The sequence below is a fragment of the Monomorium pharaonis genome, chromosome 5 (assembly GCF_013373865.1).
Source record: "Monomorium pharaonis isolate MP-MQ-018 chromosome 5, ASM1337386v2, whole genome shotgun sequence".
NCBI classification, from domain to species: Eukaryota; Metazoa; Arthropoda; class Insecta; order Hymenoptera; family Formicidae; genus Monomorium; species Monomorium pharaonis.
Genome location: NC_050471.1, coordinates 12,338,985 through 12,354,138, shown reverse-complemented (window position 1 = coordinate 12,354,138; position 15,154 = coordinate 12,338,985). Strand labels below are relative to the sequence as shown.

Sequence of the window (15,154 nt, the reverse complement as noted above, 5' to 3'; positions counted from 1 at the left end):
AGAGAGAGAGAGAGAGAGAGAGAGAGAGAGAGAGAGAGAGAGAGAGGTGGGGAGGAGGGGGGAGAATAAGAGAGCGTGAGAGATATAGAAGAGGATTAAATAAAAAAGTAAAGTGTGTAAGAGTAATATTGAACAATATGAAAATAATATAATTAATATAATTAATAATATAATTAATAATTTAGAGAGGGGGAAAGGGAGAATGAGGGAGCGTGAGATAGAGAAGGGCATTAAATATGATAAAGTGTGTGAGAGTAATATTACAGAAGAAGAATAAGTGCAATGTTCAATATAAAAATGCTAAGTGGCGCGCGCGAAGCGCGCGCAATGTTGTGTTCTAGTATATTCATAAAGATTTAAACATGTGGCTTTAAAAATGTGGTATGATATTAATTAGGTATATATTAATGAAATTAATTTTTTCGGAGATGAGCTTGTAATAAATAAACAAATAGCTTCTTGCAAAAATTAATAAAGATTTCGAGCTAAAATTTTACACACCTTTTTATCGTTACGAGGGGCATATTGTATCACATTTTTAAAGTCATATTTTCAAATCTTTATGAATAATAAATAAGTAAAAAAAAGGCTTTCAACGATTTTAATTTTTTTGCAACTAAACGCGTGAATTTTAACTTGTCGTGGTTCATTTTGTAGATCTTTCCAAAACCTACACTTTTTATTTAAAACTTTTTTTGTAAAATGTTAAGTTTTGTTGCACATGCAAAAAACCTATTTTTCGCACTTTTATGTCTTTTTTTACAACTTTTCCAAACTAGTTTCGAGTCTACACACATTTTATTTTTAATCATCTTCCGAACATTTTAATAAAAAAAAAGTGCCACTTAGTTTAAATTAGTTTAAATTTTGGCCCTTTTTTAGCTAATTTGACTGGACTATAAGAAGCAAGCGAGATAACCAACATTAAAGAATTCCTAAGTCTCGCTCGCAAGGCTTACTATGTCTTCAATCTTTCGTACTGTATTTTATTTTACCACAGAATATCCAACTTTAATATTTAACATTTTATCAATCCGAAAATAATTCTAATACATTAATGAGATTTTTGTAATTAAAATAACACTAAAAATAATACGAATTGGATAATTTTTAATTAGATTAATTGACAAATAATTAATATATTTTAATTATTAATCTAATCAAAAATTATCCAATTTATGTTTTGTTTGATGTTATTTTAATCACAAAAGTTTTATTAATTCTGAAGCTGTTTATTCAATAAGATACAGAAAGATATTAGAAAACTTCTACCCAGATAGCACAGAGATTAAAAAAAAATTTAATTTTATGTCACCTATTATGAATTCTTTTTGAGAACAAAAAAAATTATTTTTGTAAAAAAATATTCAAAAAGAATTCATTAGTGACATAATTGGTGACATACAATTGAATTCTTTTTGAACTCTCTGTGCTATCTAGGTAATGTCCGTTTATATTTTTTAATGTTGTTTAATTAAAAAAAAAAAGTAATTTTTAACAATAAGAGATATAGCATATCAAATGGTCTTTACGTCTTGTAGAAAAATATTCTATACATTTATATACATTAACTTGATATGATTTTCATTGTCATAAAAATATATAAAATTTATTGTATAAATAAGGATTAAAAATATAAAAATGTCATAAAAATATATAAAATTTATTGTATAAATAAGGCTTGAAATTATAAAAAATATAAATTATACAAATTGTAAAGCTATTTTATTTTGCAAGGATTCTTTTATTTAGTACAATTTATACCTTTATATTAAATTTTAATATAAACTTTTATATATTTAAACTCTTTTTAAATATACATAAAAATATGTAAAATATAATATGTAGATATGTAGATATGTATATCATATCATACTTAAAAATTATGAAACTTAAATACAACACATAAATAATATTTTCTGCAAATTTCAAAATGGGAAAGCAAACAATTTATTGTTGTTAACTAATCAATCGCGCGCTAGACAGCTGGCCGCGCGCTCAACACGACGTCTTAAAAATTTTTTTATTAGAAAACTATACATTCCTTTGTTTTACAATTTACAGAAGATATTCTTTATAAGTTGTATTTTAGTTTAATATCTTTTATTTTAATTTTAAAGATGTCATATTTTTAGAAAAATAGCAATAAAGTTTAATTAAATTTAGTTTTACTTAGAAAGTAAAATTGATTAAACTAACAGCACCATTAGAAAGTAGGAAAAAATCTATCGATTTATATGCAACATATTTTTCTAGTTTTATATATTTGAGTAATCTCGTCATTGCTTACAAATACTAATTCTACATGTTATATTTACTGAATCATCCATAAAATTATTACGGATAATTCAGTAAATATTGTAGATTTATAAAATGTAGAATGAGGCGTAAAAAACGTTTGATTAGAAACAAAATTAACATTCGAGAACTAACTTTTTTTCACAAATTTATATCCGTAAAATAAATTACTAATTTGTAAGTGCTGTATTGGAATAATCATATATTGGATTTTTTAATAGGGCAATGTTGCTTTTAAAATTAAATGGATGTACAAATTTTTTAAGATTAAAAATTTTTTTTTTTCCGGTGCTCTGAATTTTGGTCGCAAAGGTGTTGATCCAGTTAACGTGGAATGACCTATATAATATATTATATATGATCAATAAATAAACAATTTCTTTATAATTTTTTATTTATTTACAATTTTGTTATTGTTGGTATACAACATATTAAGTTAATAAAAATATTAATAAAAATATTTTGATTATATATTAATATAAAAATGTAAATTGAGAGATAAGTTATGGCGTCGGTGAGAACGGGTGTGAATCTGGAAGCTCCGAAGTAAGGAGTAGTGAAGTGATAATGGAGGTGAGAGGGAGAGTAGGAAAGTGAAAATTCGGGATAGAAGAGGACGAGTGGTGGTCGGGTGATTGGAGGGAAGCAGGAGGGCGACGGAAAAGGAAAGATATGAAAAGATATCGTGATGGAGTTTTGGAGATAAGAAGAACGAATGTGGAGTAAAGTAGCCGTGGAAAAGAAGAGGACAGTGAGAGGGCGCTGAGAAGAAAGGAAAAGTCGGTTGGCAGGAGATGAAGACGGGAACGAGGAAGATGACAAGGAGAGGAGAGATGGCGCGGATGGAGAGGATGGTGGAAAACGGGTTGGCAGGAGTGAGGCGGCAGACGGTAGCGAGCTTTGGGAACGCAGATTCTCACAGCACGTGGTCCGTCGAAAGGAGAAGATAGCCGACGCAGAAACAGTAATAGCGGAGTGAGAGAAAGCAGATGAGGTGAAAATAGAGACAGAGATGAAATTTAATAATGAGGAGAAGAGAATGGGATAATGAAGGAGACGAAAAAGGACAGAGTGAGGGAAGAAAGTGCGGTCGAGAGGAGGATAGAAGAGACTGGAAGAGAATTAAGAAAACGGAGTGAAAATGCCAAAAGGGCTGAAAGAGGTTAGGAAAAGATTTAGAAGTCTGGAGGCGAGACTGGGGAGGTAGCAGACGGGAGAAGAGGACTTGGATCCAGACGAGGAAGAAAAGAGGGGAAGAAAGGTATGGAGAAGCGGCCAGGGAGAAAGAAGAGGAAGCAGAGGGGAAGAAAAAGACGGTCGGATGGAGACAAGCGGAGAAGAGGCTGAAAGGGAACAAGGAGCAAAGAAAGTCGGGGTAGAGAGGGAGCGGAGTGGAGTGACAATGGAGACTGGTGGGGGGGAGGAAGCAGAGACAAGGAGGAGAAGAAAAGGATGGAAGAGAGAGCGGAGAGGGTAGAAGAGGTAGAAGAAGTTATGGGGCAGGTGGACTTCCGCTTCGTTTACAATTGTGATTGTCTTGTTATTGTACATTTCGTTCCTGTTTTGTATTATATATTTTATATATGTTATATCTTTATATGTATGGCTGATATGTAGAGGAGTATGAATGTACAGATAAACGGCTTGCTAGTGAAAGAGAAGAACGGTCAAGCAGATGGAAGAGAGAGGAGCCGAGGAGATCAGAGAAGGAGAAAGAGAGACAAGGAGAGGAGTTTAAGAAGAGCAGGAGAGTGAAAAGAGCAGAGAAGAGCGTAAAGAGTCGGGGGGCTCAACAGCACGGAAAGTGGAGAGATGACGGAAAGACGGCAAGTTGGGAAGAATGAGAGGTGGAAGGAGAATAATGATTTAATTGATTGTCTTAGGAGGAGAAGCAGGAAAGAAGGAGAGACGGAGAAAAAGCATGAGGAGAAAGAGACGAAGAGGCGGAGAGAGCAGAGGAGGACAGGAGAAAGAGGAGAGGAGGAGAGGCCCCTTGATGAAAAACGGAAAGAGGAAATCAAGGAGGAGAGTGGAAGGAGGAGAGCAGAGATGAAGAGAGAGGAATGGAAGAAGGACAATGAAGAAGGGCCAAAAGAGAGGAAAGAGTGGGATTGGGGGTGGGGAAAAGGGGATAAGGGCGTGCGAGGGGAGTGGGGGTGTTAGAATGTAAGGGTCGCAAATGGCCAGGTCGGTTTGGGAGTAGAGAGGATACAACTATGAACGGTTCGGGAACGCTCCGTGGAAAAAGCGCCTTGTAACCCCATATTAGGACACAATAAAGTCTATCTATAAAAATGTAAATTATATAAAAATTACAATAAACATTTTTTATTTGTAACTTTTATTTATAAAAATTTTTACAAAGCATAAAAAAATTTATTATTATAATATATATATAATAACATTTGTTGTTTATAAAATTTTTATTGTAAAACATTAATATTAACAATATAATTACATCATTACATTTTTATCATATATAATTCGCCTGACTCGCTATTATCATATATTATATGTTATGTACAGGGTGTTGCACTTGAATACAGTGCAGTCTAACGGGTTGCCTATCCGTATGGGTTGCTATTTCGTCGATAAAAACGCGTGCCGATTTTATCAATGAGTGCGTGCGCGGAGGGAGCAGGCTAAGCAGGCATGCTGTATACAACCCGCAGCTTGCGCTTCGTCAACGCGCTTGTGCTAAATCCCTTTTTAATGTAGTAATGATGAGTTGAGAGAATATCGCTTAAAAGTGTTTTGAATCTGGCACAGTTCAAAAGAAAATAATACCGCATGCAAACAAGATGATAATCAATTTGAATACTCGCCGCAGCAATATTAAATGATAATGCCAGAAGCGAGAAGTTACATGGATTTTTCTTCTTACTTTGTACGCCTGCAGAGATTAATTTTTTCATAGGTTAAACTACACGTTCATAAGTAATAACAAAATAAGTAATAACATGGGTAGCATAATAAGTATAAAATCGGCACGCGTTTTTATCGACGGAATAGTAACCCGCACGGATAGGCAACCCGTTAAACTGCACTGTATTCAAGTGCAACACCCTGTACAACGTATATTATACATATAAATTAGAGAAAATGAAAATATTTGTTAACAACTGGCTATAAAGACCAAGGATAAAGTCTGTTGAGTTTAGCACGTATTCAAACCAGGGGCAAACTCAGTTTAGCCTGGACTCGAACCAGGGGCAAAATATGTTGAGGAGTTTAGCACGGATTCGAATTAGGGGCAAACTCAGTTTAGCCCGGACTCAAACCAGGGGCAAAATCTGTCGGTAAGGGGCAAACTCTAAAGCATTAAAATGGTGGCATGCCTAAACCGGGACCTTTGGCTATCTGTCTATTAATCTGTGCTAAATACACTATAATTAACATTTTACAGTTCGGCCATTCTGCCTTTCAACTACGCCCCAAACTTGAGAAGTCTGTAACTATTGCATAAGAAGATTGTTTGTATTTTAAAGTTATTTTATCGCAACTACGTTGCTGAAGGGGGACTACTGTGGCGACATCCTGATATCATTGATCAATGTAAAAACTCCCTAGACTGCTCTCGTGCATCGCGATGCGTACACCGCTTTAGTCTATCTCATCTCGAGACGCACGTTTTCTCTCGTGTGTTTAATTACAATAAAGTTTATATATTCACGATACAAATGGTTTTAAAACAATCTATCTCCTTCCGAATCAGAAATTAGCCAAGTGCGTTATTCCTACCGCCACAGCCCACTGATCTCATTAAAGTGGATATGGCATAGGACGAAATAAGTGTGACCAATTGAAGGTTGTAGTCTCTGTACACAATATGGCGGTGTATACGAATACGAACACAGTTTACTGATACGAAATTCCACGTGTAATTAATTATCTATAGACGTAGATGTATAGCAGTTTTATCCAAAATATTACTTTTTTTATAATAGAAATAGTAAAATAGTAAAATAGTGAGATTCCAAAATTAAAAAATGTGTTTATTGTGGAAAAGGAAGTGAAAATAAACAACGAACGTTTCATAGGTGAGTAAGGTTAAGTTTGAAAAGTTTAATAATAATATGTTTAATATATAATGAATTAATAAAATGTTTTTTACAGATTCCCAAACAAGGAAAAATATTCACAATTATTTGAAAAATGGATTGAAAATATGAACCTGGATTCAAATATGTACCTCATAAGTACATAAGTATTTGTTGAATACACATTTTTATTATGTTGCTTTAAATTACAAATTTAAGTTTTAAGTGATACGTTTGTTTTGAATTCATATATTTTATGTTATAAAATATATTTATAATGTAACATTATTGTCATGTTTAAATAGCACAGCATGTGACTTGCAAAGTTTAATAAAGTACGCAAAATAACATTTTTCTATTACTACTTTTCTATTACTACTTTTTTCTAAAAACCGCGATAAAAAAATTATCTTATTTTCTATTTGCTTCTATGCTGTGCATGTATATACATTTTATTATGTACATTATAATATTTATACTTAAATATTAAATAAATCTATGCTAATCTATGTCTAATAGTTACTTTTTTACAAGCTGCAAGTATGGATTACTACAACACAAGGACACAAGGACAAAATAAGCTATAACAATACCCTTTAAACTTATTTATAAGTTTAGTAGTAGTAGTATTATTTATTAGTAAAATTATTTAACAAGATGGTCATAAATAAAAATTTTCGATTTTTAGACACCTGCAAAATTTTATTTTTTAATTTTTTATTTATCCTCTTATTTAATAAAATATTTATACATTTTGACTCAATTTATACATAAAAATGTTATATATTACCAAATATTTTTTTAAATATTGCAAAATATTTGTTATAAAGTCACTTACAAATGTCACTTACAATTATAAAAAAATACATAATATTAAATGTTATATGTATGATATAAAACAATATTATAAAAATTCAAATAAACACATTCCAGATTAATATTTTAGAACATTTCAAATTACTAAACATATACATTTTAATATATTTTGTAAATTAATTAATTTTTTAATTCATTTTTACTGGTTACATTATAATCATATTTTATATTTTTACAATATATCTTATTTAACACATATATTTTGTGTTAGTCATTCAAATTTTCCGCCAAAAGCGTGTACGCTGACTACAACTTTAATGGCTTCCGGTATTCTATTGGTCACACTTCTTTACCTCAGATTATTAGGGTATGCCATATCCACTTTAATGAGATCAGTGCCACAGCCTTGTAGGCAACGTAGCGTTATTTCCCTAGTTTTTTCCTACCTAGTATTCTCAGACTCTATGCCCGTGCGATAGCGATTGCGGCGCCTATGCGCTTGGTAACAAGAGCAGCACTCTCCGTTGAGCTCTTGGAATAGTAACATCGTTCCGACTGCGAGTGTTAAGCTAACATTTTTGTATCTCTGTGTTCGGTGAAGTAAACGTATTTTATATACAAAAGTGATCTATTCTTTGGGCAACATATCTCCTCATCCTGACTAAGAGCGGAAGTCGTAGGACGCTTCCTGCCGGTTCGCTGAGAAGCTGTGAACGACGTATTAGAAGTTCCCGCGCATTTACAACCACGAAGTTCTTACAGCCTGTCGTCAGCGACGCCATCTGTTCGCGCGCGTGAGTATTAGTTACTCAATCTGGAGGAAAGTGCTGCCGGTGCTACACCTGCTCCTCAACTCTTACAATACTAAATATACTAAATACACTATAATTAACATTTTACAGTTCGGCTATTCTGCCTTTCAGCTACGTCCCGAAGCTGTAACTGTAGTTATATTTATTTGTAACACTTAATTATTAGAAGGTAAAATTAGTCCATTTCTTTAACTTATCCGACGATAATATACGCAGTAAACAAAATGCTAGCAGCTTGGCGGCAATATGCCAGCAAACTCGAATATGATATCGCAGTAGACTTCAATTTGCTGCTTCCTCATTAATCTTAATTTCTAACAGCACAGTTTATCAACATAAAATATCGATAGAAGTGCAGCAAAAATCGAAGATTATCTGCTATCATAACAGGACAACAAATTCGTAGTAAATATCGAACACAATCTGACAAATTAAGCTCTAAACGCAGAAAGACAGCAAAAACAAAGCATGAAATGCTATCACGCTGCGACACCAGAAACGCGGCGAAGATACAGCACGATGTGTCACATGAAGTACTGACAGTAAAAATGCAGCAGAAATCGAGCAGAGCTTGCCGTCATGATATGCTGGCGAAAATGCGGTAGATATAGAACGCGATCTCCTTTATCGGTTGTTGACGGCAAAAACAGCAGAAATCGAGCACCAAGCTATCGTCACAAGTAATCGCAGAAATATAACAAAAATTTAACACAATATGACGTATTATTAATAATTTTTAATTAGTAAAATAATTTATGTATGCAATATACATATGTTTATTAATATTATTATTACATTTACAATTATATAATTTTATAAATTTGATGATATTTAATTTACATATACATTACAAATTATATATTTTATAATTATATATTTAAATTCAAATGTAACGTTTTCGACTGATTGCAAAGAGTTTAAATCAAACCCAAGATGATATCACATGCAAAGACTGTCCAATTTGAACTTTTTTTTATATGAAGTTGGAAATCTCCGAGAAGCCTTCCGGGAGGATCAGGATTCGCATACACTTGACCGGAAGTGAACGTTTTTTTAAATAATTGCAATATGTAATCGTTTGTATTTCATATAAAGAGGTTTGAAGTGCAATTAAAAAGGTTTATGTGTCAATCGTTTATTTGTAATTAATTAATTATTTTTCCACCCGACACTTAGCCGAAATATATTAATTAAACAAAGTTACTATATGAAGTTGTTTGAAGTTTGTACGTAGAGTTATAAATTTGATTAAAAAGATTTGTGAGTTATCCAAACACATTGTATTTAATTCGTGAAAGTTAGGCAAAATTTACCGACAATATGTAACGATATGAGCATGCGTCACATTTGCATGCTATTTAGCTGTAGACGCATGCTCTCCCTTAGAGAAAAAACACTTTAATTTTGAGAGCTTACACTCAAAATTGAATGTTAATACTCGATTTTGGGAGTTTATTCGCAAATTTAGGCGTATACGCTCAAATCTTGAGTATTTACACTAAAGATTAAGTGTTTATACTCGAACATTGAGTGTGTACAGCCAATGATTGAGTGTTCATACCAAAGTTTGAATTTAAATACTGAATATTTGAAAGTATACTCTCAACATTTGGATATGACACTCAATAAATGAGTGTATACTCCCTACTTCCAGAGTGAGGCCCGATTGCGAAGATAAGCGATTGGACACAGTAGTATTTTCCGATTGAACACAGACCCGATTGGACACTACTGTGTCCAATTGTTTATGTGTGCAATCGGGACAGTCCCATACTTCTAACATAACGTGTAAACACTGAAACGTTGGGGATGTACACGCACCGGCAGAAATGGTGTCCCTCGGAGTCCAGCGCGGCGATCACCAACATACACGAAGCGCCGTACGTGTTACTAGGCGCGCGGTGAAGTGGAGACACGGAGGAGCAAAAAAAGTGGGGATCGCGCCGCTGTTGCATCCTTCACCAACGCCACACGCTCAAGAAGAATAGAGTTATGATGAGCAAGAAGACGTAATACCGATTCGCTGGTGTCCATATCTGTTTCACTCAATACTAATGACGTTTTTCGCTTGAGTGCGAGTAAAACGCATATTGGACACCAGCGAATCGGTATCACGTCTTCTCACTCATCATAACTCTATCCTTCTTGAGCGTGTAGCGTTGGTGAAGGATGCAACACCGGCGCAATCCCCAATTTTTACGCCGAGGGACACCATTTCTGCCGATGCGTGTACGCGCACCGGCAGAAATGGTGTCCCGCGACGTTAAGCGCGCGGCGATCACGCATACACGCGAAACGCCGTACGTGTTACTGGGCGCACGGAGGAGCTGGGGAGATGGGAGAGGAGCGAAAAAAGTGATACCAACCGAAGGATGTCTTCTCTCGTTTTCTGCTGTTTGGCGAAGCGAAACCATTCCGCAGTTATAGAATCAAATTCAGATGGAATATCAATCTGAAATTTTATACATGTATGTATATAATAAAATGATAATATTCAAAGGCTTTTGAGACTTTAGACTCTAAAAATTGAAAAATTATGCTAACTTCGCAAATCTAGCGCGACATACATCCCTCTAAAGTTTAGAGGGAAGGATGTCGTGCTAGATTCGCGAAGTTAGCACAATTTTTCAATTTTTTTTTATGTATGCAACTTCACAGACACGCTTGCCAGATATTAAATTAAGGCACTATAAAAGTGAGTATTCTCACGTCCGCCATTTTTCTTCTAACTAGCAGGAAAAATTAGGTATGTTTTGTATATATATACGTCAATAATCTTTGGAAACACCAAACTTTATGCGACAATGAAACGAAGACACGATATTTATGATCTTGAGACTGTAAAGGTTATTGCAATGTATTATATATATAAAACATTATGCTAGTTACTTGCTAGTTTGAAGAAAAATGGCGGACGTGAGAATACCTACTTTTTTAGTGCTCTAGTTAAATAATTAATTATAAAATAATTAATTATAAAATAAACTAGGAATTTCCACTTCAAATATATTTTCATATATACTTTCATATACAGAATAATGACATTCTATACCATTATTTTATATATAAAAATAAAAACAAATATATTTGTATAATATTATTGTTTTTAAAAGAGATGCAATTTGCAACATAAAATAGACACGTAGGTCGACGTTCATAGTCCGTTCTTATTTTAAAACCATCTTAAGTAATGTTTTAAGATACTAATATGACTCTGTGAATATATGACTTATGACACTGTAACTTAAGACGTTTTAATATACAACTAACAAAACCGACTTTGTATTTGTATGTGTCATACTTACTCTTTGGTCCTGATGTGTTGCTGATGTATAGTCCTGTATGTGTGACAATTTACAATTTTCTTCATAAATAATCTTCAAATGTTTATAATTAAAGGTGTAATCTTTGATCTTTCATCTAGTTGAAAAGCTCCTCGGAAGTGTTGGTAAAAACTGTAAGATAACAAGATTTTCCAATAAAAATAAGAACATTAGTAATAATTCATGGGTATTAAAATAAAAATTTTGTTACACACACACGCGCGCGCGCGCGCGTTTGTGTGTGTGTGTGTGTGTGTGCGCGCGCATGTGTGTGTGTGGGCATGCCCACTGCATGCGTGTGCATGTATACAGATATATTCCATAGAAATATAAAATATTTAGTAAATTGAATAAAGGTTTTTTTCTGTTAATCAGACTTAATGTTGTGTATCAACTTTAATGTTGATATGCTAAGGTGCACAATTAAATTTAATTAATAGAAAAAAATCTATTCAGTTTACTAAATATTTTAGATTTATAAAGAATATATACTACGTACGTTCACGCGAGCGTTACTTAACTGTAGAACTATGAAAAGTGCTATTGCAATTTTAAGAATTTTTTTGAAATTTATAGAATGTCGAGCCAACTTTACAGACACGCTTGCCAGACATATTTTTATATATAGATAATATAGAATAATGACATTCTATAACGTTATTTTATATATAAAAATAGAAACAGATAAATTTGTATAATACTGTTGTTTTTAAAAAAGATATGCAATTTGCAACGTAAAATATAGTAAGCCAATATTCGTAATCCGTTGTTATTTTAAAACCATCTTAAAAGTAATGTTTTAAGATGCTAATATGGCTCTGTGAATGGCTTATGACATCTTGAGATTGAACTTAAGACGGTCTATACAAATCAACTATCAAACCGACCTTGTATTTGTATGTGTTATACTCACTCTTTGGTTCTGATGTGTTGCTGATGTGTAGTCCTGTATATGTGGCAATTTATAAGTTTCTTTATAAATAATCTTCAAACGTTTATAATTAAAGATTTGATCTTTCATCTAGTTAAAGAGATCCTCGGAAGTGTTGGTGAAAACTATAAGATAACAAGATTTTCAAGATAAAAATAAGAACATTAGTAATAATTCATGGGTATTAAAATAAAATTTTGTTACACACATATGTGGGAGGGAGGGGACATGCCCGCTGCATGCGTATGCATGTATACAGATATATTCCATACAAATACAAAATATTTAGCAAATTGAATAAAGGTTTTTTTCTGTTAATCAGACTTAATGTTGTGTATCAACTTCAATGTCGATATGCTAAGGCGCACCATTAAGTCTAGTTAACAGAAAGAAACCTCCTAGGTAGCAAGGTGTCGTCTAATTGACGTCATTTTTTGGTCATTTTATGACGAAGCAGACGTCACTAATTGACGTCTTAATGACATTAAAATGACGGTTTAATGTCACAGACCGTTGACGTCACAATAAAAACGACATTTTAACGTCATTTTTATGACTATCCCAGGTAGTAAAAGTCGCCGTTATTTTGACGTTTTAGAAAATATTTTGGGTATATGTTTTACATATGCAGTACTTACATTGTGAAAATATTGAAATAACATAATTATAATCTAAAAAAAAAAAAATTTACGTTGTTTCTCAACAAGCATCGTTACCCACCACACCATGGTCACATCTGGGATTGCCTAACTTCCGCGATCACCTATCCAATTCTGAACCGCCGTCGACGTTGCTTGACTTCGAAGATCGTACGTAACCTAGCACTTCGTGATGATCTCTAAATACTTGATGCTCATGAATACATATATATTTGTTATAGATCAGTTCAATATAGATGTTAGAAACATGAAACTTGTAGTTAACTAATATTTTTATAAATAAATATAAATGTACAGTTTTTTTCCTGATTTTTACATATGCGAAATAACATGTGGAATAACTTATAAAAATTTTTGCTCTGTTCTTTTAATAAAGCTAAATTATACTCTAGACAGCACGCAATATTTATAAAATATTTATAAAATATCAATTAACTGACGTTATTAATTAGTCAAGCATATGATGTCGGAAATACGTTGTAGAATGGATAAATGACTGACGTAATTAATAGGTCAAAAAATGACGTTACTATTACGTCTTAATTTGGTAATGTCCGCGACCTTAAATGACGAATTATTGACGTCCAGTGGACGTCACCTTGCTGCCTGGGTTATTTAGTTTACTAAATATTATAGATTTATAAAGAATATACGTACGTTCACACGAGCGTTACTGAACTATAGTATTAAAACTTTATACTGAAATTGTATTGCAATAATTTTATTTCGTGTAAACGGGAGTATTATAGAGACCCCCGTTTACGCGGAGTGAAAGAATTACTATACAGAATAACACTCACGTAAATGTTGTAATATCTGTGTAACAAAATTTTGATACGCAACGGCACAGATCAAGCAACATGTTACGGGTAGTCTCGCGTTTCGCGCAAAGTATACGCGCAGCGCGAGACGACTTTATGTAGCAACGATACAATTATACGCGAATATACGTTTACATCCGCCTTTATATCATTAGATCTTTTTAATAATAAACACCTTACATTTGTAAATAAAGATCTATTGCTATATGTGATTTCTCTAACCTTCAACTTGTTATAGATGGAATAGATAAATTATTCTAATGTACTTTTAAAAAATATTAGATAAATTTAATGTGAAAATACTTTCCATAACTTTATGTAATATTTGATAAAAGTTTACTTAAAAAGGAAAAAGGATTACCTTTAATGCCACTGTTTAAAAACACCACAACGAGTGACCACGAGACACGAGAGCACAAAAGGCCTGTTCTTTTTCGCTGCACTGCTGCACTGGTGCAATAAGTTAGAATAAGAAAAAATAGACTTGTCTTACTCTACCCTGTTGCACCAGTGCAGCAGTGTAGCGAAAAAGAACAAGCCAAAAGCACAAGAAACCGCGATCCGTGTTCGGAACAGACCGGAACATCATCAGCTCTAGCTAGGTTAATGTCCCGCGCAATTCAAATTATATAATACAAATATAATATAAACACAACAGTGTTATTAACACGCGTTATATTACTATTTGATTATTATAACATAGAAATAACGGAGTAATATAATAGTTTCATAACTCTGTTATTGTGTATATAAAGTAAGATTACGATACTATAATATAAATAGAGTATAACATCCGTTATATTACACGTTATTCCTATGTAATATTGCATTTATATTCGGTGTTTGCTGGGTACCTATTAAAAAAACACATTACAAGAATATAATATTAATTCTGATAGTATTGAAAATATATAATAAATACCAACAATGTTAGTACGGTTACAAGAAAAACAATTAAATCTGCAGAAGAGCGACTTATAGCAGAGATACAAGCTAGAGAATCATTGTGGAATTATACTTTACCAGTGCAGCAAAGAAAGAAATCAATTAAGGATCGCTTGTGGGATGAAGTTAGCGTTGCAATGAACGGTAATACTATACATTAAAGTGTTATTTTTTTATTGTTTTTATTTAATACATAATTAACCTAACCTAACAAAAATTATACTTTAGGACACTACTCAGTAGATGAAGCAAAGAAAAAGTGGAAAAATTTTAATGACACATATAAAAGATGTTTAGCTGTTGAAAAAAATAATAAAAATGGATCTGCAGCTGTAAAACAATTAAAGTGGCAATATTTTGATCAAGATGAAATTTTTAATGGATATTGATTTGGGATTTAATGGGTAAAATTTGCTTACATTTATTTGCATTAATTCAATTCATGAGCTTTAAAAATATTTTATAAATTTTTGTTTAGAATTTTATTAGTTCATATATATTTTCTTTTT

At 32.7% G+C, this 15,154-nt stretch overlaps 1 long non-coding RNA gene across 1 annotated transcript; it reads right to left on the bottom strand.

Moving 5' to 3' along the window:
- Positions 1-10,096: 10,096 nt before the first annotated feature.
- LOC105829967 lies at positions 10,097-14,192 on the bottom strand. The gene is made up of 4 exons (XR_004963374.1): positions 14,062-14,192; positions 12,203-12,345; positions 11,272-11,421; positions 10,097-10,418 (listed from the first exon to the last, which is right to left on the bottom strand). It is a non-coding gene; the product is annotated as an uncharacterized LOC105829967 (long non-coding RNA).
- Positions 14,193-15,154: the final 962 nt, after the last annotated feature.